Source organism: Physeter macrocephalus, chromosome 2 (genome assembly GCF_002837175.3).
Source record: "Physeter macrocephalus isolate SW-GA chromosome 2, ASM283717v5, whole genome shotgun sequence".
In the NCBI taxonomy this organism is placed as follows: Eukaryota; Metazoa; Chordata; class Mammalia; order Artiodactyla; family Physeteridae; genus Physeter; species Physeter macrocephalus.
The window spans coordinates 96,154,124-96,180,305 of NC_041215.1; the positions used below are offsets into that span (position 1 = coordinate 96,154,124).

At 38.0% G+C, this 26,182-nt stretch overlaps 1 protein-coding gene across 6 annotated transcripts in view; it reads left to right on the forward strand.

Moving 5' to 3' along the window:
• The window catches only part of NABP1 (nucleic acid binding protein 1), a 137,882-nt gene that overhangs the window by 75,649 nt on the left and 36,051 nt on the right, over window positions 1-26,182 (forward strand). For 3 of the 6 annotated variants that reach the window (XR_008618899.1, XR_008618898.1, XR_003677214.1), the window contains exons 8-9: window positions 8,374-8,405; window positions 8,728-8,752. The gene's annotated coding sequence lies outside the window, so the exon portion shown is untranslated. Of the gene's footprint in view, window positions 1-8,373; window positions 8,406-8,727; window positions 8,753-11,009; window positions 11,069-14,091; window positions 22,492-26,182 lie in introns of those variants that run through there. The other 3 variants (XR_008618897.1, XR_003677213.2, XR_008618896.1) reach the window with 3 other exon arrangements.

The following is a 26,182-nucleotide window of genomic DNA, read 5'->3' on the forward strand; positions in this document are numbered from 1 at the left end:
GAGAGAGAGAGAGAGAGAGAGAGAGAGAGAGAGAGAGATCATAAAAGTTACTCTTAATCATTATAGAAAACAATAATGAGGAAACAAAGATGAATAAAAACAAATTAACACCCCTTCCCAGAGGCAACCATGGTTTACATTCTGGCATATTTCCTCCTAGGCAATTTCTTTTTACTTTTAATTTATACGCAATTTAAAAACCTTCATTATTCCACTGTAGATTAGAAGTAGCAATCTAAAGAAAGGGAAGAGAAAAAAAAGTCATAAAAAGTAGATACAATTTGTTAAAGCTCATAGTGTTCTGGATCATTTCATGGGCCATAGCCATGCACAGCTCAGTAATTCCTGGGGTCAGTCCCTGTACTGTAATTGGTACAATAATAAATTTTCAGCATGATGACCTCAAATCATCATTAAATGGTTAATTTATATTCGGTATACTTCTGTTAATAGTAGAAGATATAAAGAATATACTTCTGAACTATGTCCTTCAAGCTGGTTAATATGTATAAGGAATGAAGTAAACCCTTAGCTGTATGGAAACTTGATTATACAGAATTCTTCTTTTTCTATGGGTTCCAAATAGACAAGATGTAGCTAAAACTATTGGTTGCCTCTCTGGCATCCATTCCACCCTTCTCCCATTAGTTGGCAGCCATACTTTTGGTGGGGCTGACACAATTCTAGCTCCAGAGAAAGGCTCTGCTTGGCTTAAGCTACTCATGATAATCACACCCCCTTGCCCCAGTAACTGATTCAGGAAAGAGCCTGGAGCTGTGACCTAAACCAACAGCTCAAAGCATTTCTCTGGCCACAGTGACCATTCAGAGGTAGATGTTGACCCCAATTCATCAGTCAGGATAAAGCCATTAGCTTCTGTTCAGTGGCTGTGGAAGAGAGGCTCTCTTCTCCTGTAATCTGAGATGTACATTTGAGTCCTGGAACTGCGGCAACCACTCGTTGCAGTGAGAAAGTCCACCTGAGGATTTTTTTTAAGGCAGCAGAAGAGATGATCTATTGTACACGTGTTACACTCAGCCACACCTGAGAATACAACTAGTCCAGAATGTCACAGAACCAAGAGAGCCTGTTTTGGTGTGTGCAAAGTGGGCCTCTCAGCGGGGGCTGTGGCAACAAGATGGCTATGGAAGTTCTAGATCCATTGAAACAAGTTCCAGGCAGTAGCATGCAATCTAACAACTTGTACCATTGTGCCTGGTCACCTGCCTTCCGTATTTCTGCTCTTGTGGCCTCTAAGGGTGTTCAAGGTAGTGGTTTACTTGGACCTCTAACTCATCTTTCTTTTTTCTTTTGGGCTTCAGCCTGCACATCTTCTTCTTCCTCCACTTGGCTCTCATGGTGTGGAGGTTTCTAAGAAGATGGTGCTAAGGCCAATAGCCTGCCTGAGCATTAATTCAACCCATGGAAGAGGGCAGAACTGAGACAGAGAAAAGAAGCCAAAATCCTGAAATTCACTCTATATCTGGGCTTGAGCAAATGATTTTAATTTATATTTAAGCTATTTTGATTTGCATATCCAATACTGTGCTTTGTTGGAGGTGAAGGTAGGCCATCAACACATAAATGTCCGGAAGTTCTGTTAAAGGCATGCATCTAATGTTCCAGACACCAGTCAGGGCTGGGCTTGAGTCACAATTATGAAGAAGATAGCATACCACACAGGAGCTTCTCAATAAATGAATATTGGTTGAGTGTGGTTGGAGTAGTCAGAATGGGTCAGGACTCGCTAGGAGTAAAGATAGAGAGTAGAGGTCTGAAGACTCAAACTCCAGTAGGCGTAAGGAGGAAAAATTGCAATTAGTGAAGGAGCCACTGAAGAGATAGGGAGAGAGGCAGCATGTTGCCCCATCATTGTGCCTAATAGAAAAAGTTTCCATTAAGAGCTGGTGATCTACAATGTCAAGTGTTTCAGAAGTACCAAGATAATCAATGAACAAGATGAACTTGGTAATTTGGAAGTAATTGGTGACTTGGTGAGATGCACAGAAGCAAATACTAAGTGACTTTGAATTTTATTAGACTTGGGATAAATATGGTGTAAACAAAGTTTCCCAGAGACACTGGCCCAACAAAGTACAGCGTCATAGTGACAGACACAAAATGGATTTTCTTTGGTTCTGCTTCTATTTTCTTTGTAGAAAAATCCAGAGATTTGAAAATTCTTTACACCTTTTTGGGGAAATCCAGGGTTTTTTTTATGTTTATTACAAACCACTGGTTGCTAAGTGGCATTCACCATTTTCCTACTGTCCTCCTCTGACTCTCTCGGGGAACAGGTGATATTGGCAAGGGCACTGGGCAAAGAAGAGAAGTGACTTCTAGAAGACCAGCCAGCCACCAACCACTTTCCACAGCTTGTGGCCTTCACTCTGGGAGTTTCACTACCATCAGGGCATAGCTAGTCCTCAGCCCTGGGCCTCAGAAATCTCATTTTTCCAGCACCCCAAGAGAGTACCATTAACCCGGCTCTCAGAGGCTTGTCTCCTATGCATGAATTTGTCAAATTTTAGGAAGCATTATAACTGTCAAGAAATGAAAATTCCTGGACTGGCAGAAGATTGGTGAGCAAGGAATCCAAATATTAGGAGTGATTTGATTCAAGAAGTATCCCCCAGCTGGAACAGATTGGGGTACTATTACCAAGAAGTTCAAAATGTTAGTGTTCAGTCAGAATTCCTTTTCCTCTAGGTAACACTTGCATAGTTATTTGTAAACATTTTCTTCCTCTGGGATCCTGTTTTTTCCTTGCTCATGTGGCTGATCATCTTCTATTCGTGTGGTTTTTCTTTCAAACATGAGTCTGATATATATACTTGATTAGGGTTCTACTTACAACCAAATACAGTTCTGCCTCCTTGAGACTGCTCTCCGCCACCTTGATTGGAGTTTTAACTGTTCACAAACATTCCCTTCATACATTTTTAAAGGCAGTCTTTGAAGATTATTCCCATAGTTGAAAATGTGTATCCAGTGACTTCGATATTTTCTAGTTTGTTCATTCATTCATTGCTCATCCATTTATTCACGCATCCATTCCATAAATATTCAGCGTATGCCTCCTCTGTGTCAGGTATTGTGGTAGATGCTGGGATAATAACGACTTGTAATAGAGTCACAGTTTGGCCCTTCTCAGCTTCTGACGATGAGTACTGGGAAAGAGTTCACTCTAGGCCCTGGGGATGGTGATAGTTCCTGCTGCTATGGGAGCCCAAACATCAATGCCTATGGGAGTGTCCACTGATGTCCATCAGTGACGGTCACTTTTCCTTGTTGATGGCTCCACTGCCTTAGTACGTAGTATTGGACACTGCCAGAGTGGTAGTGAGGCCTCTGGGTCTGTCCCTAAGTCTGGGCTCAAGGCAGCCAGGACTGTGAGAGCATGCATAACATACATTGAGGGTGCCATGTTCTGATGCTGCAGAGGCTGATGGATTCAACGCTAATCACTCTGCTGTCTTGAACTTCTGTCTGTTTTAGCATTTCTCACTTTTTCCATTCTCCCCCCACCTCAGTTTTATTGAGATATAATTGACACATTGTGTGAGTTTAAGGTGTATACTGTGATGATTTGATAGATGTATATATTGTGGAGATATATAAGGTTAGTCACAATAAGGTTTGTCAGCACATCTTTCACCTCATATAATTACCATTTTGTTGTTGTTGTTGTGAGCACATTTAAAATCTACTCACATAAAAACTCTCAACTATAAAATACGGTATTGTTAACTGTGGTTACCATGCTATGTATTATTCCTCTCATAACTAGAGGTTTGTATCCTTTGACCAATATCTCCTCATTTCCCTCACCCCCCCAGCCCCTGAGAACCACAGTTCTACTCTCTACTTCTATGAATTTGGCTTCATTAGATTCCACACATAAGTGAGATCATACAGTATTTTTCTTTCTCTGTTGACTTATTTCACTTAGCATAATGCCCTCAAGGTCCATCCATGTTGTTGCAAATGGTAGGATTTCCTTCTTTTTTACAGCTGAATAATATTTCCGTGTCTTGGCTATTGTGAATAATGTTGCAATAAACATGGGAGTGCAGATTGCTCTCTGAGAAAGTGATTTCATTTTCTTTGGCTATGTAACCAAACGTAGGACTGGTGGATCATATGGTAGTTCTATTTTTAATTTTTTGAAGAACTGCCATACTGTTTTCCATGGTGCCTATACCAATTTACATTGCCACCAACAGTGCACAAGTGTTTTCTTTTCTCTGAGTCCTCACCAACCCTTGTATCTTGTCTTTTTGATAATAGTCTTTCTAACACATATGAAGTGATATCTCATTCTGGATTTCATTTGCATTCCCCTGATGATTAGTGGTATTGAACATCTTTTCATGTACCTGTTGGCCATTTGGAAGTTTTCTTTGGAAAAATATCTATTCAGGTCCTTTGCCCATTTTTAATTGGATTATTATTATTTTGCTTTTGAGTTATACGCATTCTATAGATATTTTGGATATTAACCCCTTATCATATGTACAGTTTGTAAATATTTTCTCCCATTCCATAGGTTACCTTTTCATTTTGTCAACTGTTTCTTTTACTGTGCAGAAGCTTTCTAGTATGATGTAGTCCCACTTGTTGATATTTGCTTTTGTTGTTTGTGCTTTTGGTGTCATATCCAAAAAATACTTGTCAAGGCTAATGTCAAGGAGTTTTTTCCCTCTATTTTCTTCTAAGGGTTTTATGTTTCAGGTTTCAGGTCTTGTGCTTAAGTCCTTAATCTATTTGAAATTAATTTTTGTGAAAGGAGTAAGGTAGGGGTCCAGCTTCATTCTTTTGAATGTGAATATCTAGTTTTCCCAAAACCATTTATTGAAGACACTGTCCTTTCCCCATTGAGTATTCGTGACTACCTTTTCAAATATTAGTTGACTGTATGTACATGAGTTTATCTCCAGGCTCTCAATTCTGTTAGATTGGTTGATGTATCTGTTTTTATGCCAGTACCATATTGTTTTGATTACTATAACTTTGTAATATAGTTTGAAATCAGGAAATGTAATGCCTCTAAGTTTGTTCTTCTTTCTCAATATTGCTTTGACTATTCAGGGTCTTTTGTGATATCATACAAATTTTAGGATTTTTTTTCTATTTCTGTGAAAAATGCCTTTGAAATTCTGACAGGATTGCAGTGAATCTGTAGATTTCTTTGGGTAGTATGGACATTTTAACAGTGTTAACTCTTCTAATCCATGGACATGGATATCTTTCCATTTATTTGTGTCTTCTTCAATTTCTTTCACAATTTCTTTCTTATAGTTTTTGGTGTGTAGATCTTTTACTTCCTTAGTTAAATTTATTCCTAAGTAGTTTACTGTTTTCGATGCTGTTGTGAATGAAATTTATTTATTTATTTATTTTTCAGGTAGTTTATTATTAGTGTATAGAAATAAAACTGATTGTTGTATGTTGATTTTGTATCTTGAAACTTTACTGAATTCATTTATTAGTTCTAACAGCTTTTTGGTGGTATCTTTAGTATTTTCTATATACAGTATTATGTCATCAGCAAACACACAATTTTACTTTTTTCCTTTCTGATTTGGATGCCTTTTTTTTCTTGCTTAATTCCTCTGACTAGGACTTCTAGTAGTATGTTGAATAGGAGTGGTGGTAGTGTACACTCTTGTCATGTTCCTGATCTTAGAAGGGAAGCTTTCAACTATTCACCACTGTGTATGATGTTAGTTGTGCTGTCATATGTGGCCTCTATTATGTTGAGGTATGTTACTTTTATACACACTTTGTTGAGATTTTTTTTTATTATGAAAGGGTATTAAATTTTGTTGAATACTTTTTTTGTATCTATTGAAATGATCATGATATTTATCTTTCATTTTATAAATGTGATATACCACATTTATTGGTTTACATATGTTGAACCATTCTTACATCCCAGGAATGAATCCCACTTGACCTGGTGTATGATCATTTTAATGGGTTATTGAATTAGGTTTGCTAATATTTTGTTGTTAATTTTGGCTTCTATATTTATCAGGGATATTGGTCTGTACTTTTCTTTTCCTTTCATTTTCTTATCTGGCTTTAGTATTAGGGTAATGCTGGCCTTATAAAATGAGTTTGGAAGCATTCCCTCCTCTTCACTTTTTGGGAAGAGTTTGATAAAGATTGGTATTAATTCTTCTTTAAATGTTTGGTAGAATTCATTGATAAAGCCATTTGGTCCTGGGCTTTCCTTTCTTGGGAGGCTTTTGATTACTGATTCAATCTCCTTGCTCATTATTGGTCTGCTCAGAGTTCCTGTTTCTTCATGATTCAGTCTTGGTAGGTTGGATGTTTCTAGGAATTGATCCATTTCTTCTAGCTTGTCCAATTTTCTGGTGTATATTTAACTTATTCATAGTAGTCTCACAATACTTTGTATTTCTGTGCTATCAGTTTTAAGGTCTCCTCTTTCATTTATAATATTATATTTCTGAGTCTCCTTTTTTTCTTGGTTACTCTAGTTAAAGTTTCGTTAATTTTGTTTATCTTTTCAAAAAATCAACTTTTAGTTTTGTTGCCCTTTTCTGTTTGTTTTCTATTTTCTGTTTCATTTATTTCTGCTCTGATATTTGTTATCTCCTTTCTTTTGCTAATTTTGCACTTACTTTGTTCTTCTTTTTCTAGTTCTTTAAGGTATAAAGTTAGGTTGTTTATTTGAGATCTTTCTTTTTGTTTTTTAATGTAAGCATTTATTGCTATAATCTTCCTACCTAAACCTGCTTTTGCTGTGTCCTATAAGTTTTCATATATTATGTTTCCATTTTCATTTGTTTCAAAATATTTTTCATCTCCCCTTTGATTTCTTCTTTGACCCATTCATTGTTTAGGAATGTGTTGTTTAATTTCCACATATTTGTGAATTTTTCAGTGTTTCTTTTATTACTGATTTTCACTTTCATACCATTGTGGTCAGAAAATGTATCCAGTATGATGTTAATCGTTTTAAGTTTGCTAAGGTTATCGGCAGGCGGACGCGCAACCACTGCGCCACCAGGGAAGCCCCTGTTATCTCCTTTCTTTTGCTAATTTTGCACTTACTTTGTTCTTCTTTTTTATAGTAACTCTATTTTTAGGTTTTTTTTTTTTGTTTTTTTTTTGTTTTGTTTTGTTTTTTTTTTTGTGGTACGTGGGCCTCTCACTGTTGTGGCCTCAGCCCTTAGTTCTTTAAGGTATAAAGTTAGGTTGTTTATTTGAGATCTTTCTTTTTGTTTTTTAATGTAAGCATTTATTGCTATAATCTTCCTACCTAAACCTGCTTTTGCTGTGTCCTATAAGTTTTCATATATTATGTTTCCATTTTCATTTGTTTCAAAATATTTTTCATCTCCCCTTTGATTTCTTCTTTGACCCATTCATTGTTTAGGAATGTGTTGTTTAATTTCCACATATTTGTGAATTTTTCAGTGTTTCTTTTATTACTGATTTTCACTTTCATACCATTGTGGTCAGAAAATGTATCCAGTATGATGTTAATCGTTTTAAGTTTGCTAAGGTTTGTTTTGTGACCTAATACATGATCTGTCCTGGAGAATGTTCAGTGTGTGCTTGAGAAGAATGTGTATTCTGCTGCTGTTGGATGGAATGTTCCATATATGTCTGTTACGTTCATTTGGTTTAAAGTATAGTTCAAGTCCAATGCTTCTTATTGATTTTCTGTCTGGATGATGTATCCATTGTTGAAAGTGAGGTATTGGAGTCCCCTACGCTTATTGTATTGTTTTCCATTATTCCCTTCAGATATTTTACATATTTGCTTAATATATTTAGGTAATCTGATATTGGTTGCATATATTTATATAATTTATTGTTATAAATTTTTGATAAATTAACCCATTTATCATTATATAATGACCTTCTTTTCTGTTGTTACAGTTTTTGACTTAAAGTCTGTTTTATGTGACATAAGTATAGCTTTTGCTATACTTGCTCTCTTTGCTTTCTGTTTGAATGGAAAATCTTTTTCCATCCCTTCACTTTGAGCCTATGTGTGTCCTTAAAACTGAAGTGCTGAAATGAGTCTCTTGTGGGCAGCAGATAGTTTGGTGTTTTTTTGTTTGTTTGTTTTGTTTGTTTTTTAATCCATTTCAGCCACTCTGTGCCTTCTGATTAAAGAATTTAATTTAGTTTACATTTGAAGTAGTTATTGATAGGTAAGGACTTGCTAATGACATCTTGTTAATTTTTTTCTGACTGGTTTTTAATTATTTTGTACCTTTTTTCCTCTCTTGCTGTCTTCCAATGTGAATTGATAATTTTCCATAGTGGTATACTTTGATTCCCTTTTCTTTATCTTGTTCATATTGATTACAGGTTTTTGTTTTGCAGTTACCCTGAGGTTTACATGAAACATCTTACAGGTATAACAGTCTATTTAAAGCTAATTGCAACTTCAATTGTATTAAAAAATTCTACCCTTTTACTCCCTCCTCACCTTTTATGTTTTTTATGTCACAATTTACATGTTCTTCTATTGTGTACCCATTGAGAAATTATTGTAGCTAAAGCTATTTTTAATATTTCTGTCCTTTCACCTTCATACAAGAGTTAAGTGATTAACATACCACCATATTACAGTATTGAAGTCTTCTGAATTTGCTATGTACTTACCATTACCAGTGTGTTTTATGTGTTCATATGTTTTCATGTTACTAATTAGCATCCTTTCATTACAATTTACAGAACTCCTTTCAACATTTCTTGTAAGGTAAGTCTAGTGTGATGAACTCCCTCAGCTTTTGTTTGGGAGTCTTTATCTCTCATTCTGAAGGACAATGTTTGCTGGGAAAAATGTTTTTGGTTGGAATTTTTTTTTCTTTTAGCACTTTGAATATATCATTTTACTCTTCTGACCTGTAAGGTTTCTGCTGAGAAATTTGCTCATAAACTTATAGGGGTTCTCTTATAAGTAACAAGCTTCTTTTCTCTTGCTGCTTTCAAGGTTCTCTCTTTGTCTTTTATTTTAGACAGTTTTATTATAATGTTTCTTGGAGGAAATCATTTTGGGTTTAAATTTATGAGCTTCATGAACTTGTATGTCCAAATCTCTCCCCAGTTTTGCGAAGTTCTCAGCCATTATTTCTTTAAGTAGCTTTCTGTCCCTTTCTCTGTCTCTCTTCTCCCACTGGCATGCCAATAATGCACAGATTGTTTCTCTTTATTGTGTTCCATAGATCCCATAGACTCTCTTCGTTCCTTTTCATTCTTTTTCCTCTTTCCTCCTCTGACTGGAAAATTTCAAATGGATAATTGTTAAATTGTTTATCTCTGTTCGTTTATAGTTCTCTGAACATGTCTACAGCAATTATTTTTAATCTTTTATCAGGAAATTAATATATTTCCATTTTGGGGTGTCAGTTACTGTAAGTTAACTGTTCCTCTGGTGGTGTCATGTTTCCCTAATTCTTCATGATCCCCGTAGCCTTGCATAGGTATCTGCACATTTGAAGAAGCAGTCACCTCTTTCAGACGTTATGGACTAACTTTGGTATGGAAAGTACTTCACCTCAGGGTGGGTGCATGTTGTAGCATGCTGCAAACTGGAGTCTAGTGGTATAGGTCACCAAATGTGGGGGCTTGTGGTGATTCTGGTTCTGGGGTAGGTATAATGTCTTGTTGGCTTAGGCTGCTGGGGTCCATGGCATTGACAACTGTGTGGTCCTTGGCAAGCACTGAAGGAGTTCTGCAGTGGCTGTAAGTCCTGTTGGGGTCTTTAGCAGGGCCTCCAGTTACCAGAACAGGGCATCAGTGGTGGTCGGCACTGGTGGTGTGCATACACTTGACCACAGAGGCTGACTTCAGGTGCCTGTATAGTGGCAGAGGCTGGATGCAGACATATACATAGTGGTTGTGGCCAGGGCCAGCAGTAAGTGCTGGGGCCAACTGTGGGCATGCTAGTAGCTGTGGAGGCCCTGACTGCCAGCACGCACTCGTATGGCTGTAGGTATCCCCACAGGTATGCATACGGTAGTGAAGGCCAGTGATGGGAGTTGGGCCAGGGGCAAACAGGTGCACAGCTGGAGGGGTAGTCCTCAAAGCACATACAGTTCTGGGGGCCAGCTGCTGGTGTCTAGGCTGGGGTCTCACACTCACACAGTAGCAGAGGCCAGCACTGGCTACCAGTATGGATCCCAGCTTTGTTGGGGAAAGGGGAGGGAAGGGTTGGAGAGAGAGCAAGGAGAGAGCTGGTGTCTGCAAATGGAAAAATCTTTGGGGGGAAACCTCAGTGGTGAGATCTGTAGGGGGCCTGCGGCAGCTGTGTTGCCTTGGTTTCTTCAGCAGTGAAAGCTGCTGGGGTCCTCTGCAGAACCAGTCACTGGGAATCTGCTCTGCATGGCTCCCCCTACTTCATGGTTCCCCCGCTTCATGGTTCCCACTGCATGTCTGATCCTGTTAGCCTCTGCTCTTCTTCCTTGTTTCTAGCCATGTCTAGATGTCTCAGCTTTGTTAGTCTCTAGATAGGGCGAGACTGAAAAGGGTCTTTCATGAAGCATCCTGAAAGTCTGGGGAAGTTGGTCACTTACCTTGTTCCTGCTTTCCTGGTGAGGGGCACTCTTTTGAGCCAGAGAGTTCCCTCTTGGTACTGTGCAATGTCAGCCTGGAGGATAGGATGATGTAGGGAAAATGAAGCTATTTTTTCTTCCTTTTGTGTGTGTGTGGTTATTCTCAGAAGGAATTTTGTTCCACTGTGTTTCTGAAGTTTCTTAAGTGGATTTCTAAGCTCTCTCAGAGCTAATTTTATTCGTGGATAGCTATCTAATTGTTTATTTTTGTTGGGGGTGGAAGCTGGGGTCTCCTACTCAACTGTGATGGTGACATCACCTGCTTTCTTACTCTTTTATTGTAGCCCTTTTTTCTGGGACTCACCACCCTCACTCCTACCACTAAGTTGTGCATCTTGACTCTACCCTTAGAATGAGTTTTTCTGAGGAAATTCTTTTTTTTTTTTTTTTTTCCTGCTGCAGATAGACTCTTGATTTGCCTGCTCCACCATTCCTAAATTCCCCAGTAAGCAAACCTTAGGGTAAATTGATATACTTCTAACAGGTTATGTACCTATAATAGATTCATTAAACTCTATCATACACACACACACACACACACACACAGACACACACATAGAACAGTAATCCAGGGCCTAGTGAAGGAACTTTCACAGTAAGAAGGAAGGACTAGAGGGAGGGAATAAAAAGGGGAGGGAAATGAAAGGGGAGGAAAACAAAAGAGGAGGAATGGAATAAATAATTAGTTCTGGTACAAAATTCAAGAAATTGAGTACATAATAAATCCTTAATAATTTAAGAGAAGAGGAATGGGGGCTTCCCTGGTGGCGCAGTGGTTGCGCGTCCGCCTGCCAATGCAGGGGACACGGGTTCGTGCCCTGGTCTGGGTCTGGGAAGATCCCACATGCCGCGGAGCGGCTGGGCCCGTGAGCCATGGCCGCTGAGCCTGTGCGTCCCGAGCCTGTGCTCTGCAACGGGAGAGGCCACAACAGTGAGAGGCCCATTTTACTGCAAAAAAAAAAAAAAAAAAAAAAGAGAGAAGAGGGATGGAAGTAAGTAACAGTTTTAGAGATTCTGATACATTTTTTAGAGAGTGTGTGTTATATAATCTAGAATGTATAAAAAGAAACACATTATGATGGCCAAGATACAATGTAACTAGAATATGTAGCATGATATCTAAGGCAAAATCCTCAAATACATTTACACATTTACTTCATCTCTCCAGGGGTAGAGGTGTCATTTCTTAGGAAATTTCAGGTGATGAGGTTGTGCCAAATTCACGTGAACCGTCTGTGAAATTCATGGGAAAAAAGTAGCAGTAGAGAAGTTGCTTCTGCGCAATGTAAGAAGGCTGCAGCATCAGCTGGAAACCTTGCGTCTGTGACGGGCTTTTAACATCGCTGAGAGGCAGAGCCCCATGCTGTGAGAGGCTGAGGCCCCTGCTGGGACATGCCGTCTGCACATTGGCTGGGTTTCTTGTGTTGCTGGGCTCTTTGTGTTTTGTGGTGCAAGTCAGAAGCAGCGGAATATGTGAACCGGGGACAGGTATATTAAAGATCTCCTATAGCTTTTGGCTGCATGTATTTCAACTACTTAGAAACAGTAGCTCCAGGTTCATCCCTTCCGTCCTTTATGTGTTTAGTCAGTTACAAAGCATGTCTTCGCTTTGTAAAATGAGCCGGAAGGCTGATTTTTACGTTCAGAAAAAAGCGATGTGTCAGACTCATTGTTATCAGGAGTCTTATACGTGTGATACAGTGTCCCATGGCTGTAGAGGGCCAGGCCGTTTCTTCTGGAGCTGAAATCTTTAATATAAGTTTAACTGCATGTCTCTAAGCAAAGACCTTCTAGTCCAGCTATAGAGACAAAAAGTTTGCAGAGAAAATGATGTGTGTGGACTGCTCTCACTATGTCCTTCCTCTGCCTCAAGACCTTGATCCAGATAAAGTTAGATTAGGGTGACCAACGTAGAAGACAGAAATGATCTGATAACAATGGAATCATGTGCTACATGGATTTCCAAAATAATTTTTAAAAGTATTATATTAGTCATGTTATCTCTTTCAGTTAAATGGAATAAAAATTAAACTTGAAGTGTTTTGAAAAAACTAAATGTATTGACTCCAAGGTACACGATCAGGCAAGGCTGGATCCTGGTGTACAAGGATTGTTGTCAGGAGCCTGACTCATTCCATCCCTTGACTTGTCTTTTTCTTGGTGTTGGCTTTGTTCTTAGACTCTTTCCAAACAACTGAAGCTTTACGTTCTATCACCTCAGCAACCCCAGCAGACTGTCTCTCTTTCCTTATAGAGGCAGAAACAGTTCTCCAGCTGATGCTCATTGGTCCAGGTCAGGTCATATATCCATTCCTGAACCCAACATTTACTCTGATGGATAGAACCTGGGCCATGTGCCCACTCTTTCCCCTCAGTCAGATTAGGTTCAATGCCACCCACACCAATGATCTAAGAATAAGAGAGGGATGGCTCTGCAAACTGTATGAAAGAAAAAAAACCCAGATAACTTAACAAATGGAAAGATAGTCTTTGCTCTTGGATGGAATGGCTTAACCTCATAGAAATGTCAACTCTCAAGTTAATATATAAGTTTAAGGCAAAACCAATAAAGATACCAGTGAACTTTTCCCCTAGAGCTAGACAAATTGAATCTAAAGATAATTTGAAAAATAAACAAGCAAGAACAACTAGGCAAACCCTAAAATGAAAAGCAATGAAAGAAATTATATTTTAATATCCCATTAAACTTTCCAATATTACCTATTATAAACAATACAGGAAAGTATATTTTCTACATGTCTTCTTGTGCAAATGTGCAAGATTTTTCTTTAAGGTAGCTCCTTAGAAGGGAAATTAGTAGGTTTAGGGTATGTACATTTACCAAATTAGTTCTTTAAAAATTATTTTTTTAGTTCAAAATGTTTAGGGACTTCCCTGGTGGCACAGTGGATAAGAATCCGCCTGCCAATGCAAGGGACACAGGTTCGAGCTCTGGTCCGGGAAGATCCCACATGCCACGGAGCAGCTAAGCCCGTGAGCCACAACTACTGAGCCTGTGCTCTAGAGCCCACGAGCCACAGCTACTGATGGCCTGTGCTCTAGACCCCACGAGCCACAGCTACTGATGCCCGTGTGCCACAACTACTGAAGCCCGCACACCTAGAGCCTATGCTCCACAACTAGAGAAGCCACCACAACGAGAAGCCCGCGCACCTCAACAAAGAGTAGCCCCCTCTCGCTGCAGTTAGAGAAAGCCCGTGCACAGCAACGAAGACCCAATGCAGCCAAAGATAAATTAATTAATTAAAAAAATGTTTTTTAAATTTTAAAAGATTAACTATAGTGTGACATACATATTTCTGTATAAATGTTTTACAATTACAATTTATATCATTATTGGAAATATCGAGACTAATAGGACCCACCCCATGGAATGAGAGTTAATTGAGAGTTGAGTTTACTCAATAATTAGTATCGGGCTTCCCTGGTGGCACAGTGGATGAGAATCTGCCTGCCAATGCAGGGGACATGGGTTCAAGCCCTGGTCCAGGAAGATCCCACATGCTGTGGAGCAACTAAGCCCGTGCACCACAACTACTGAAGCCTGCACGTCTAGAGCCCGTGCTCTGCAATAGAAGCCACTGCAATGAGGAGCCCGCGCACCGCAACAAAGAGTAAGTAGGCCCTGCTCACCACAACTAGAGAAAGCCTGCGTGCAGCAACGAAGACCCAACACAGCCAAAAAAAAAAAAAAAAAATTTAATATCATAATTATATTAGAGAAAAACCTAAAACTAACAGGCATTGTGATGGTGTTAACTGAACTTCCAGTCTCTCTTCAGCAGGGAAATCACATAACTCTTGGCTGGCCCCTTGTCTTCTTCAGTCATCTTAGTTCTTTGTGGCCCTTGATTTTCATTTTGGTTCTCCTCCCATCCTTTTTGAATTGATTAATCCCTTGTATCAATGCCTTTATTACTTAAAAGAGTTTTCAGACTCTGAGTTTTTAAAAATTCACACTTGACTGAGTTTTCTGTTTCAAGCATCTAGCATAGCACTTGACAAATAGAAGACCTTCTGTTCAACCAAAGTCTTTGTCAATTATAGTTTATAGCTCTAACTATCCCTGACCTTATTTGCATAGCTCCATGCAAAGTTCCATACTGGAACTTCCAGTGCATATTTGGAAATAGTATTGCCAGATGGTTCCAACAAGAATACTAAGATCAATTAAGGAAAAAAATAAATTGACCACAAACCCAAATTACACATGCCATCAGGAGCAGTTTGTTGCTGACAATCCATATTACCTCTTATGCTTTACATTAGATAGCTTTTAATCAACTGTTTATTTTTCAAAAACACACTTTGTTTTCAAACAAGTGGATGATATAGCCCAAGAAGGCAAATTCTTTTTTTTTTTGAGCCAACACTTAATCTGCTGTGTTAATTGGTCCATATATTAATCATGACCACTGCTGATCTTGTAAAGGAACTTCTCTGTAGTGCACTCCAGAACATTTTTTTTCTGAGAATTATGCAAACTGGAGTAGCATTTTACAGCTGAATTTATATTTACCAGTGAATCTTAATGTTCACATATCTTTATATGTCTATTAGTTATCCATTACTGTGTAACAAATTACTCCAAACCTTAGTGGCTTTAAATGGCCACTAATTTATTTTATTATCACTCATAGTATTTATTGTTTTTGCCAGTCAGGAATTTATGAGTGTCTTGGCTCGGTGGTTCCGGCTCAGGGTTTCTAATGAGGTTGAGTCAGTTGTTAACTGGGGCAATAGCCATGTGAAGCCCTAACTGGGGCTGGAAGATGCATTTCCAAGGTGGCTCACTCATGACTGGCAAGTTGGTGCTGGCTGTTGGCTTCTTGCCATGTGAGCATCCCCAAGAAACTGCCTGAGTAATGGTCTGCAGAATCATGACCCCTGTGGCAAGCATGCTAGAGTCTCTGTGTAGAATTTTCAAAATATCACTCTTATTCTGGGATTCTGATTATTTATACTGATAAGGATGGTGTGGGAACAATTTAGAACTAATAGTGTACATAATAGGAAGAATTACATCCATGTCATGATTTTCTGAACTCAAAGTCAATGGCATTCTGTCTGACAAATTTAGGGTGTTATTCATGGTCATTTTTAGGACAATCCAGTGAGGTGGGTATTATTATCACTTCGAATTTACAGATCAGAAAACTGAGAAAGCAACTGCTCAGATAATTGCCCCATGGAGCTAAAATTTGAATTTAGGCATTGGACTCTGAAACCTGTGCTCCTAAAAATCAAGCTATACTGTCTCCTCTTTGGCTCTTTTTTTTTTTTTTTTTACAAAATTAAAACTTCATTTTATTATGAGAATTTGAATATACAATAAAGTAGACAAAATATTTCCTGAACATACATGTACTCAGTACCCAGCTCCACTGACTATCAATTTATAGCCATTCATGGCTCATCTACGCCTCTCTCTCCCTCATTTATTTTGAAGGAAATTTCAGATATCATGTCATTTCATCCATAAATATTTCAGTATGACTCTCTAAAAGAAAAGGGCGTCTTAAAACATAAACATGGGCTTCCCTGGTGGTGCAGTGATTGAGAGTCCTACTGCTGATGCAGGGGACACGGGTTCGTGCCCCGGTCTGGGAAGATTCCACATGCCGCGGAGCAGCTGGGCCCATGAGCCATGGCTGATGAGCCTGCGTGTCCAGAGCCTGTGCTCCGCAACGGGAGAGACCACAACAGTGAGGGGCCCGCGTACCGCAACAAACAAACAAACAAACAACAACAAAAAATAAACATTATCGGATGAAAAAAGGTAACACTATTTCCTTATTATCAAATATTCAGTCAATGTTCAAATTTCCAATTGTTTCATAAATGTCATTCCTTTTTAAAAAATATTTTCATTTGAGTCATCATTTGAATAATGTCCACACATTGTGATTTGTTGACATGTCTTTTAATTTTATTTTTATTTATATATTCCTCTCCATCTTTTTATTTTTTCTTTTTATCACTGATGAACATGTATTTCCAAGACTTGACTATTATAAACAAAGCTGAAAAAAATGTCCTTGTGTTTATTTTTCTGGGAACTGATGTTTCATGTTTTCATCTATTTTTATTGGCATATTTAATTTTATCAAACTGATTTTTAAGAGTTCTCTAAATGTTAAAGAAATCAACTTATTTTCTAATATGTGTATTATATTTTTTTCCAGCTTGTTTGTATTTTGACTTTTATGGTGTTTTAAAGTTTAAGATTTGTGTGTTGTCAAATTTATCAAGTGTCTGGATGTCTCTCTCTCTCTTGCTCTCTCTCTCCTGTGATGGTCCCAACCATTTATAATTGATTTCAAGACGTTATAATTTATTAGATGTTACAAAATGGTAATGTTCTATACTTATTTCATCCCTTCTTTATTTACTAGCTAGCTGCAATACTTGTATAAAGAGAAACACGCTTCATCTACTATTTCGTTACCCAATGATTCATTTATATAAGAAAGAGAGAAAATAAGAAAAATCTCAAACAATCTAACCTTACACCTAAAGGAACTAGAAAAAGAAGAACAAAAAAAGCCCAAGTTAGTAGAAGGAAATAATAAAGATCAGAGTGGAAATAAATGATATAGAGGCAAAAAGAAAGAAAGAAAGAAAAAAAAAGAAAAGATCAACAGCTGAAACTAACAGGTGATTCTTTGAAAAGATAAACAGAATTGGTAAGCCTTTAGCCAGACTCATGAAGAAAAAAGAGGGCTCGAGTAAATAAAATCAGAAATGAAAAAAAAAAAAGCAATCAGGGAGAAATTAAGAAAACAATACCATTTACAATTGTATCAAAAAGAATAAAACACCTAGGAATAAATTTAACCAAGGAAGTAAAAGGCCTGTACTCTAAATCTATAAGGCATTGATGAAAGAAATTGAAGATGACACAAACAAATGGAAAGAGACACTGTACTCATAGGTTGGAAATTAATATTGTTAAAATGTATTATCCAAAGCAATCTACAGATTCAATGGAATCTCTAACAAAATACCAATGGCATTTTTCACAGAACTAGAACAAATAATCCTAAAGTTTGTGTGGAACCCAAAAAGACCCCAAGTAGCCAGAACAATCTTGAGAAAGAGAAACAAAGTTGGAGATATCACACTCCCTGATTTTAAGTTATATTACAAAGCTATAGTAATCAAAAAGTATGGCACTGGCACAGAAACAGACACATAGATCTATGGAACAGAATGGAGAGCCCAGAAATTAACCCATGCTTAACTGGTCAGTTAATCAAAGGAGGCAAGAATATACAGTGGGGGAAAAGACAGTCTCTTCTATAAATGGTGTTGGGAAAACTGGGTAGCTACATGCAAAAGAATGAAACTGGACCCCTTTCTCACACCATATACAAAAATAAAGTCAAAATAAGTTAAAGACTTAAATATAAAACTTGAAACCATAAAATTACTAGACGAAAGCATGCAGCACACTCTTTGACGTTGCAGCAATATTTTTTTTCAATCTGTAAGGTAAGGGCAACAAAAGCAATAGTAAACAAATGCAAAAAAAAAAAAAAAAGAAAGAAAGAAAAAAAAAATGCCACCAAACTGAAAAGCTTTTACACAGTGAAGGAAATCATCAATACAACAAAAAGGCCACCTACTGAATGGGAGAAGATATTTGCAAATTGTGTGTCTGATAAAGGGTCAATATCCAAAATATATAAAGAACTCTCACAAATCAATATCAAAAAAACAAACAATTTGATTAAAAAAATAAGCAGAAGACCTGAATGAACTTTTTCCAAAGAAGACATACAGAGGGAAAAAAGACAAAAAAATTGCTCAAATCACAAATCAACAGGGAAATGCAAACCAAAACCACAATTAGATATCACTTTGGACCTCTCAGAATGGCTGTTATCAAAAAGACAACGAATAACAAGTGTTGGTGAAGATGTGGAGAAAAGGGAGCCCTCCTATCGGTTGGTAGGAATGTAAATTGGTACAGCAACTATGAAAAAAGTATGAAGATTCCTCAAAAAATTGAAAATAGAACTACCATATGATCCAGCAATTCCACTTCTGGAAAAAAAACACTAATTCAAAAAGATATATGTACCCCAATGTTCATGGCGGCATTATTCACAATAGTCAAGATATAGAAGCAACCTTAGTGTCCACTGATAGATGAATGAATACAGAAGATGTGGTATATTTTATTTACACAATGGAATATTATTCAGCCATAAAAATTATGAAATCTTGCCATTTGTGACAAAATGGATGGACCTGGGGGTATTATGCAAAGTGAAATAAGTCAGGCAGAAGAAGACAAATACAGTATGATTTCACTTATATGTGGAATCTAAAAAACAACCAACCAACCAAATAAAACAAAACAGAAACAGACCCATAGATACAGAGAACAAACTGGCAGTTGCCAGAAGAATGGGAGGTGGGGGGGTTGGGTGAAAAAGGTGAAGAAGACTGAGAGCTACATAGTATATAGCTCCAGTTATAAAATAAATGTCGAAAACATATACAGCATAAGGAATATTGTCAATAATATTGTAATAACTTTGTATGGAGACAGATCATTACTAGACTTATGTTGATCAATTAGTAATGTATATAAACATTGAATCATGATGTTGTACAACTGAAACTAATATAATATTGTATGTAAACTACAATAAAAAATAAAGACTAAAAATATTGTAATAGATAAAGCAAAAAAAAAAAAAAGAGAGGGAGGAGAAATGTTAGATTATTTCTATTTATTTACCAGCTTTCAAAATAATGACTTGATATATATCTACAAGATGACCAACTGGATTTTTAAATCATTATTATTAAGACAAGGATTTAAACAAACTGATACATTTCAATCTATTAAAGATACTATTCTTAACATGCTTAAATTATCCCATCTCTGGCCAATGAGAACCTCTTTAAGTTGGCTCCAGAATCCTTCTGATATACCTCTAGTAGTTTTTAAGAGTTTTTTTCCTTCCCCCCATGAATATGAGAAAATATTCTAGACTTACCTTGTGGATCTTCTGCCCCAGTCTTGGACTCAGGCATTTTGTCCAAGGGTCTTACACAGAGATGCAGCAGGATATTTTAAAGTTTTGAGTGAAACACAGCAAAAATCAACATCTGTTGGATAGGAAGTGAACTGCCAGCACAAGGTAGATTCCATTTTCAACATTATGTAATGCTAGAATATTTTCAGTGATGGCATATATTTGCAGTCCTAGGTTTTTGGTGGTTGCTGGAATAAAAAGCAGTGCCTCTGAAAATCAGTGTGGAACAGGAAAAGAGAGTGGTGTGTCCAATCTGATTCCAAGGTTTGAGAGGCTGTGCAGACCCCAGCAGGTGCATTTATCCTATTAGTAATTGTCACTGTTAAAGAATGAGATAAATTCTTTTTTCAATTTATGTGTATTACTTTTTTTCAAATGACTCCTAAGTTGTTAGGAAAGAAATACTTAAATTCTTTGGACCTAACTACTTAATAAATGAAACTATTGAATTTTTAAACTTTTTTTTTTTTTTTTTTAAATCTAGGGCTACCAAGAAAAAACTACTGAGACATCAAGACATTGTGAATGGAGAATGTTTGGGAGCCTCTGGATTAAACTATCCTTGCTTTTGTCTGTATGTGGCTAAGAGTTCTCTTGTGCGTCACTGCTGCCATTTTAAAATTTACTTCTGTTTATCTTATTAGTAGAATCTTTTATCCGTGTTTATACTGTAGCAACTCCTTTAAGTCACTAGCCCAACATTTGAAGGTTAGTGTAGCTAAAACAAGATAATATACTACAGTTGAAAGTGGTCACACTGCTAGTCCAGTAAAATATTAGTCTATCCATTTGTTGAGAGTTTGACTTGCTTTCTCTAACAACTTGTGTGTGGTGCTGGATTACTTCAGGGGCTGATTTCCTTGTTGAAAAGCCACATCAGCAAATTTAATTTCAGATGAGTATGGCTGCTCTACCAGGCACAGGTTAGCTATAATATATCATAATATACTGAAGGCAGATGAACAAGAGCAGGTGCCACTCTCAATTTCATGAAACTCCCACTCTTGTCTCAAGACTGTTTAGGAATTTAATGTGCACACAACCACTTAACATACAGAACTAGGCAAGGTGCCAGGGTCTACTGGTGTATGAGATAATAACAAAGCTAAACTACTTTATTATTTTTCTTTAGATAAAATAGAAATAATAGTTCTAATAATTTTTCTAGAATTCCCAAACTGTACTCCCTCTCTTTGGAGACCACTACTCCAGACCACTTAGTTACTGCATTATAACATTTTCCTTGCTATAATCTCTTCCTGAGCTAAACCAATGAAGCCATTTATTGGCCATCATGACCTTAGGCAAGTCAACTGGGGCCAGGTTTGTACCATTTCCTGACACTTGCTTGATACGAGAGACCCCGTCTGGCTGTCTTGTTCAGAAACAAGTTAGGTGGCCTGTACTTCTGAGTTTTCATAAAAATTGGAGCAGAATATTCTGCATGGCAGAGTAAATTTGGGAACTATCAGGGTGGGTTTTGTTTCTCTTGGTTTGTTCCACCTCCCAACCGTCGACTCCCTCACTGAACTAACACCCTCTGTGGCTTCAGGAGGCATTCATTTGTTCCAGGGATGGCCAGACACGGAAGAGTCAGGAAAGAAGAAAATGTTATTTGCACTTCTAAATACATTGAAATATTCATAGTAGACTTCCAAGTCTTGGAAGCCTGGGTGCTTTTGATTTGCAAGAGCTTTCTGAGAGAGAAAAGATTTTTTTTTGGAATTGTACAAGCTTTACTTTGAATATCAAGAGCCGAAGGTCTTAACAAATATTCGTATGTAAAGTTTATCCATTAACTGTAAGTGTGAGAGAATTGTGCCACCACCTCTACCCACTCCTCCAACACACACACAAAAGAAATTTAAAAATCTTTTCTGCACTGAAGATGAAGGCAAGAATTTTCAAGGGTTAATTATGTCCTTAACACTCCCATCCACCAAGGTAGAGAGGGTGATTGCAACTCCACTTAAAGTTTGGAGGAAGCTATGGAAAAGATCTGTGATTCATTTTATTTTATTTTTAAAAAATTTATTTATTTGTTTTATTTTCGGCTGCATTGGGTCTTCATTGCTGTGCACGGGCTTTTCTCTAGTTGTGGCGAGTGGGAGCTACTCTTCGTTACGGTGCACGGGCTTCTCATTCCGGTGGCTTCTTTTGTTGTGGAGCACGGGCTCTAGGCGTGCGGGCTTCAGTAGTTGTGGCACGTGGGCTTCAGTAGTTGTGGCACGCGGGCTCAGTAATTGTGGCTCACAGGCTCTAGTGCACAGGCTCAGTAGTTGTGGCACACAGGCTTAGTTGCTCCGTGGCATGTGGGATCTTCCCGGACCAGGGATCGAACCTGTGTCCCCTGCATTGGCAGGCGGATTCTTAACCACTGCGCCACCAGGGAAGCCCCATGTGATTCATTTTAGAGAATGTAGCCAGAGGAGACTGTTAGCTTCTCCATGAATCCACTGGCTTGCTTGGTGCTGGCATGCTGAATCAGTAGTGAGGCGGGCGTAGACAAATAGGCTGCAGGCAGCTTCACAGGTCTCAGACAGCAGAGCATTCCTGATCTCTGAGAAGGTTTGGGCTGGAGGGTGAGAGGACCTGAAGGGACATCACAGTGGGAATGAGGAGCATGCAGAGTTCATGGACCATTCAATTGGAAATCTTGGTGAATATACAGTTTTCATGTCATTTACTTCTGCTTGCCTTATTACTATCATCTTTAATAACCATGGACCAGGTGCTCTCCCCCTGCTGCAATGACTCTGCATATGCTCAAGAACAAAGATACAGCCCCCAGGGAAAAGTGAGGAGGCCCAGAAGCTTGAAATGACTAAGATCCTGAAAAAAATGATCCTGAAAAAAAGATATTGAAAAAAATAATTTCATTCAACATGTATTTTTGAGTTTCTACAAAGGAGCAGAGATAGTTCCAAGGATTGAGGAAACAGTGATCACCACAGGAGATAACCATTTTGCTTTTAGACATTCTCAAGGCATAGCCTAGACAATAAAAAGATAAACAAAATGCATAGCATGTTTGACCATGCGCTATGGAAAAGATTAAATCAGGGAGGTGGATTAAGTAGTGTTGAGTAGGAAGGTGATGGGCAGTGATTAGGAGGGGAGATTGTAATTTTAAATAGGGTTAACAAGAAAGTCCTCACTAAGAGAATATCATTTGAGTAAAGACCTGAAGGGGTGAAGAAATGAGCCATGTGGATAAGTGGGGAAAAAGCATTTCAGGCAGAATAAAGAGTAAGTTTACCTAAGGCCGGGGCATGCCTGATGGGCTGATAAATAGCATAGAAGCCAGTGTAGCCAGCACAGAGTGAATGGGGGCAGACTGTTAGGAGAAGGACTCAGAGAGTAACACTGGGAGAGAGAGAGAGAGAGAGAGAGAGAGAGAGAGAGAGAGAGAGAGAGAGAGAGAGTGTGTGTGTGTGTGTGTGTGTGTGTGTGTGTGTGTGTGTGTGTGTGTATACTGAGATGGGACACATATAAAGAGTTTGGAGAAGTTACAAACCTTCCTTACAAAAGAATTCTATTTTGTATATATTGATATTCTCCTCTTCAGGAGGTGGACCCTCTCTGCCTTGAAGGTGGGATAGACTTAGTGATTTAATTCTAAAAAGAGACTATAGGAAGGGAGAAATAGTAACTTTCCAGTAGAGGAACCTGGAAAATACTGGAAAGTTGTCCCAGGAAATACCGGGAAACTGTCATAGACTAGAGGAGACTAGGGAGATATAATGAGTAAATGAAGTGTGTCACCCTTAGATCCTGGAACAGAAAGAGGGTATTATTAGAAAAACTGATGAAATCCAAATATTTATTAATATTTAATAATCCAAATTATTATTAACTAGGAGACTAGTTAATAATTATCAAGGTTTTTGTTCTGTTTTGGTTTAGCTTTGACAAATGTTTTATGGTAGTATAAGATATTAATGATGGGTGAGAGGTATACTGAAACTCTCTGTATCTAGGAGAATGCAAGCATCTCCTCTTATTTAGAAAAAGACGTCCCAAGATTGTCTATATTACGTGGAGCCCTGAAGTTATCAAAGAGATTCATTATGTCTGTGAAAATAACCCTGGACAGCACAACAATATGAAATAGGTAACCAGAGCCAATATCAGTTGCCTTGGTTACAGGAGACTTGCTGCTTACAAAGAGAAAAAGTCAAGTAGATTCAAACTTGACCTTGCTACCTGTGAACTACAAAAAGGAAAACACCAGTCCTTCCCAGGCAATAGTACAGCATAGACCTACTGAGCCTGGGAGGCTAGGAGGGGAAGATCCATGTGGCTGGCTAAGGCTACTTACCAATTTCTGCATGTCTGGCTTGATTATGTGTTTTCCTTGATGTGGGCCCATTTTTTCAGAGCTAGGATTTGAATAATTTAAGTACTTTTTAAAGCATTTATTTTATATCTTGTACATGTGCTACCAAGATTGTTGTAGTAGTTTATACTCATTAATTTCTCATTTATTTTACATATAAAATGTTTCCATTCGTTAAAACAACAATTAAAAACAACAACAAAAAGACTGAACACAGTATGGAAACCTAGGGACTTATTACTAACAGGGCATAGAAATATGTTAGTGAATTCAATTTCTAGCTTCAGCATTGACCATCTACATGATTGTGAATTTATTTCTCTTATTTCTTCAAAGAAGGCTTTATTCTCAGATTATTTTTGTTTTCATTATAAATGATAACTTTAGGGCATGTCATGTTTCCAGTGTATTTGCTAAATTTAATTATTAAGCACATTTTTTTTAACGTTGCTTAGATATATAAGGCACATATTCTGTTCTAATCTAAAATCCCCAAGGGTACGTATACGTTGGGAAAATGTATTATCTCTTGAGATAGCGATATTTCATTCTTTTAGAATTACATAAACATACGTTCATATAATTCCATTAAAAATATACAGTGTCTGTTGACAGTAAGGTGAAAGGCAATGATGTCACCACCGACTTTAGAATGTCTCCTTTGGCTTAGATTATCTTTGACATTTCCAGTTTGGGACTTTTCTCTTCATCTAATAAAAACCTTTTTTTTTTCTTTTTTTTTTTAACCCTTTTATGGATCACCTGTGAAGCTGGATGGACCACCAAAACCTTTTAAGGTAGCATTTTGCTAGCATCTTTCATGCCCTAGGCAAAAAAATCATTGTTAATTTCCACTCCTTTCATATTTCAATCTGTATGAATACCCACCCGAATACCCACCTGAATTAACCTGATATAGGAAGCTCAAGGAGTATGAGAGAGGAGCAATATGTTGAAATTATCCCCACTTATCAATTCCCTAGAGTAAGTGAAAGCATGACCTTAGTGACTTTGTATCTAGTTCTAGTAAGGAATTTTGTTTTTAAAATGATACAAATCCCTCAAGATATAAATTTCTAGTGACTTTAAGGAGGTCTAAAAGGGGGAAAATGGTCAGCTGGAATACAGACATGATTCAATGGCCAAAGGACATTTTTTTTTTTTTTTTTTGTGGTACGCGGGCCTCTCACTGTTGTGGCCTCTTCCGTTGCGGAGCACAGGCTCCGGACGCGCAGGCTCAGCGGCCATGGCTCACGGGCCCAGCCGCTCCGCGGCATGTGGGATCTTCCCGGACCGGGGCACGAACCCGTGTCCCCTGCATCGGCAGGCGGACTCTCAACCACTGCGCCACCAGGGAAGCCCCAAAGGACATTTCTGAACCTTTCACTCAACGAGTTTCTAGATTTTAGGACCTGGGAATTTCAGCTCCCTTTTTCTCCTAGGCATACACATACATTTAATTCAAATGCTAAAACACACAAAAAAACAAAACACCAGAATTATTGTCCTTTCATCATATTTTTAAGAACAATTAGACACTGTTTTTTCTAGCAGAATGGAGATGCAGAAGTTTCCACAGACTTTAAGGGGCTGGTTTCTCAGTCATAAAGGATCTCTGCCCTTTGAAAGCTCCAGTTTGTCATGTCAGAGCATGGGGTTGGTGCCACCAAAACCCCCCATTCTGGCCACTCACTTGTATCAAACTAGTAACACTTCTTTTTAGTATACATTTAGCCAAAGTAGGAGAATATGAAAACATTTGAATGTGGCAAGAACACTTATTAGGAAATACTGCTTTGGGCAGCTTAAGCTGTCTAAATTTTCTTGAAACCTCTGTTCTATATTAGGATATATTCATTTATTTTAAAAGGTGAGTGTTTACTAACAACCTTGAGAGAGCTGAATAAGAATCATCAGATTCCATTTTAAAAGATTTTTATTCAGTCATTTTGAATGGTATATTTGGAGGATTTTAATAAAATATATATTTTTTATTTTTTTTCTTTATTTTTATTTTTGTGTGTGTGTGGTATGCGGGCCTCTCACTGTTGTGGCCTCTCCCGTTGCGGAGCACAGGCTCCGGACGCACAGGCTCAGCAGCCATGGCTCACGGGCCCAGTCGCTTCGCGGCATGTGGGATCTTTCCGGACCGGGGCACGAAC